Source organism: Lolium perenne, chromosome 7, assembly GCF_019359855.2.
Source record: "Lolium perenne isolate Kyuss_39 chromosome 7, Kyuss_2.0, whole genome shotgun sequence".
NCBI lineage: Eukaryota > Viridiplantae > Streptophyta > Magnoliopsida > Poales > Poaceae > Lolium > Lolium perenne.
Window position 1 is genome coordinate 109,395,600 of NC_067250.2, and position 3,661 is coordinate 109,399,260.

A 3,661-nucleotide genomic window follows, 5' to 3' on the forward strand; every position below is an offset into this window, starting at 1 on the left:
TGATCTGATGTAGGTATTATTAATCATGTTGCAAATAAGATAATTAAACTATCTAATTTTGTGCTTCAAACTCTTTTTAGTTTCAGATGGCCAACCGTAAATTGTTAGAGATGAGACGTACCTAATTTATTATGGAAGCAATGCAGACAGAGAGGTATGAAACCGTGCATAACACATGCTTGATTACTTTCTTTCATTATGTGACTTCTCTTTTATCCTGTTTGGCTGTTTGTAAGTAGATTGGCTTGTTTCCTTTTTATGCAATCGATAGATTTTGTAGACATGATGGTGTCGGGAGGAACGGATGGCTGCAATTTCTAAGGTTTATGTATGTTTATTGCTTTGAGGATGGCTAATGGCAGGTACTGAATTTTGCAATGGTACTGTCATATATAGTTTAATGTTGGTAGTCAATTGTTTCATCAGAGTTTAGATTCATGTATTTTTTCTTTTTCAGATCCACTGATTTCGTATATAGCACTGTAATTTTTTTAACTCTAACCAATCAATGGTGACACTTTTAGGGGAACCGACTGTCAGTTCAGATTTGGTATGTCGTGTCATCGTCTGAATCAACGCATGTGGTGGCTTGTGGCACATAATTAACCTGAGAGCAATACATAAGCATGAACTGATATTACTTGGTGATTCTCTACTATGTATTCCATACTTTTTATCATAAGTTTCCTCAGAGATGTCTGAATCAACGTACTACAGCTAGGTGGACTGATAGGGAATGGGCTCACTTGATGACTATTTAGTTTAAAGAGCATAGCATTTTCTGACTTACTATAGCTAGGTGGTAGACTGGCAGGGACTGGGCTCACTTGATACCTATTTAGTTGAAAGAGTGTAACATTTCCGGTTTCTAAATGTCTCCTAAAAACCATAGCAGTGACAGAATAAGTATAAAGAGCTAATTGAATCACTTAGATCGCTGTAGTTGGATTAGAGAAAACCATGCTTTGAATAATCATCACGGATATGATGATTTTACTACCCAAGGGTGCATTGTTCTACATGGCATCAAATTTACTTGCTGTACTATAGCTCTCACCACCTATTGAAACTATGCCCAAACTAATATAGCTTACGTCCTGTCAGTCGAATTCGTGGCTTGCATTAATCAATTATCAGATTCGCTTTTTTACCTTCAATACATTGCTCTTAAAGTTCATTTCTTATTGTACCACCAGCTCTAAACATAGACAAGAATAAGAAACAATACATTTTCAAACTCAAACACTAAGTTCTGCAACCAATCTTTTCCCCATACATTCAGACTGAAAGGAGATGTGAAGGCGACATGACTTCTTTCTTGGGTACTTATTATATGGAGCATCTTATCTGAAGTGAAATATGATCCTCACACTATGTTAAATTCCAGGCATGTTAATGCTAGCTTTTGCTTATTTGGTAAATGAAACAGGAATTCTTTCTTAGATAGCTAGCTTATTTAACAAATAAGGGGGTAACAAAATGGAACATTGTAGAATTAATACCAATTTACCCTTGAATGAATTGTTCACTTATTATATATCATCATGCAAAATGCATTTTATGTTTGATGCATATAGAGACTGCCACAAGTATCACATTTCAGATAAGGTCACTTGCCATCCTTTTTGTCCATTACTGATAATGCTACCTGTAGTTATTGCAGGGAATTTAATATAACCTTGAATGAATTTACCAATTACTATCATTTTTCAGTATCAATGTGCATGTCACCATTGTGTGTCCATATTGCTTTTCGTGCGCTCATTGTTTTGTCTTATGCCCAGCAATGCTTCCAAGCCGGGTGGGACATTCAAGAAAAAAAAGGCAGTAATTAGACTGTTGTGTTTGCAGACGGCATTTGTACATAATGTATAACCTAAGTACTTGATGTATACACTTCTCTGTTTTTTAGTTTTTTGACCTTACAAGTGTTCTGTTTCTGCATTGTTCGGTAAGCTGGTTATCTTATGTATGGCCCTATCTTCATGGATGGTTCCTGTTCTTGCAGGTACTTCTCTGTATGGCCCTATCTTCATGGATGGTTCCTGTTACGAGGTTAGCTCGCGGGCACCAGGTGAAGAGCTTATTGGTATTCTTAGTGTTTACTCGCTACCTCGACGTCCGCTCGGGTCCGGCTCATCACCTTGATGCACACTGCTACTCCTTTTGAGTTCTGTGCTACCATTACTAAGTCAAGCTAAAGTGATGCCCTTGGTTCCTGACTCCATGCTACCACTGGGTGTATCTTCTCTGCTCCACCGGAGCTATCTAGAGCCTCTTTTGTACAAGTGCAGCTGTCTGAGAAGCAAGATTTTGTAAGCAATATTGGTTTTATTTTTGAACGTAGATGATATATATTTGGTGATGTGATAAGTGTGTTGTGTCACCTACATCCTTCTATGCTTCTCCTGACGCCTTCAATGAGCCCACGTCATGTTTGCCATCTCTGAATATATACTGCTGGAATACCATAACATAGCATTCATTTGGGTCGCGTGTTCAATTATTATACCATTAACTATTAGGAGAACTGTCGACGGCTTCATGCTAGGAAATAAGTTGATCAAATCTCATATTAACCTCGCGTGTTTAATTATTATACCATGATAAGTAGGGTCACAAGGAACTTTGTATGCGGTAAAGTCTATCATGTAAATTTGATCATCAGGCATTATGTTGCCAAACTAAGAAATAAGATTGCAACTTTTGGTTTTATTTTGGATTTCTATTGCTTTCCAAAAATAAGTAACAATATGAGGTTTAGTGTTGTTGTTTGTCTTATTTTTATTAAAGAGCACCGACCTGATTGAGTTAATATACTTGTGAAAAATATGGGTGCATTCTTTATTGCCATTTACTAGCAAATAAACTATCTGAATATTTTTTCAAAAATAGGCGCACGTGATTAAGGTATATGGTATTTTACATGTAGAGTGCAATGTGCATGTAAGAGGAGACCAATCGAAAATCCACTTTGGCTACTAAAACGCACTTTAAAATATCAAAATATTCTGGAAACAAAAATTGTGTGTATTTTAAAGAGTATTTTTTATGCTCTAAAATGAAGATTCACAAGACTTTTTGTTTTTCTTTCTTACACAGGCTATAATTCTTTTTTTTTGCAAAACTTTTATCGATAGGAAATGTTGCTATTTTCGTTTTACTTTTTTTTTCTAATTCTTTCCGTTGGCTCAAGATAAATTTCTAGGGAAAGTGGTAGATACACATAGACTGGGTTAATTTGAGCTCCTTCCTGAAGTTTCCTACTACTCGTTGAATTTTACTACTCACTGCTAGGTTAATTCACGGGCAATCCAGTCCGTTGGATAGAATCGAATCACCTCTCGAGAAAAGAAATGAGATTTTTCTTGCTTGTTTTCCAGAGACGCACATATGAGTGTGGCTGTTTTTCTCACTTATAGTATACTCTTATAGTGTTCGTTCTGTTGGCAAACGTAATTTACCCAATTAATCATTAGCATGCATAGAAAGAATAAGTGAGAAAAATGTATGATAAAAATACAAGTTAAAATGTTAGTTACATAGGAAAATACATGTGGCAATTTTCTGCGGCAGCATCAATGTAGGTTATGAACTGACCATGGTCATCTATGGGAAGAAGAAGGCCACGGACGACAAGTCCTCCGGAATGAGCTACTGG

At 36.4% G+C, this 3,661-nt stretch overlaps 1 long non-coding RNA gene across 2 annotated transcripts; it reads left to right on the plus strand.

Annotated features, from left to right (window-relative positions):
- The first annotated feature begins 231 nt into the window (after window positions 1-231).
- Window positions 232-2,398, plus strand: LOC127316149 (uncharacterized). 2 transcript variants are annotated; one of them, XR_011747902.1, is made up of 4 exons: window positions 232-380; window positions 525-644; window positions 1,283-1,869; window positions 2,009-2,398. It is a non-coding gene; the product is annotated as an uncharacterized lncRNA (long non-coding RNA). The 2 variants fall into 2 exon arrangements; XR_007860208.1 differs by having other exon boundaries at window positions 232-644.
- The last annotated feature ends 1,263 nt before the right edge of the window (window positions 2,399-3,661 follow it).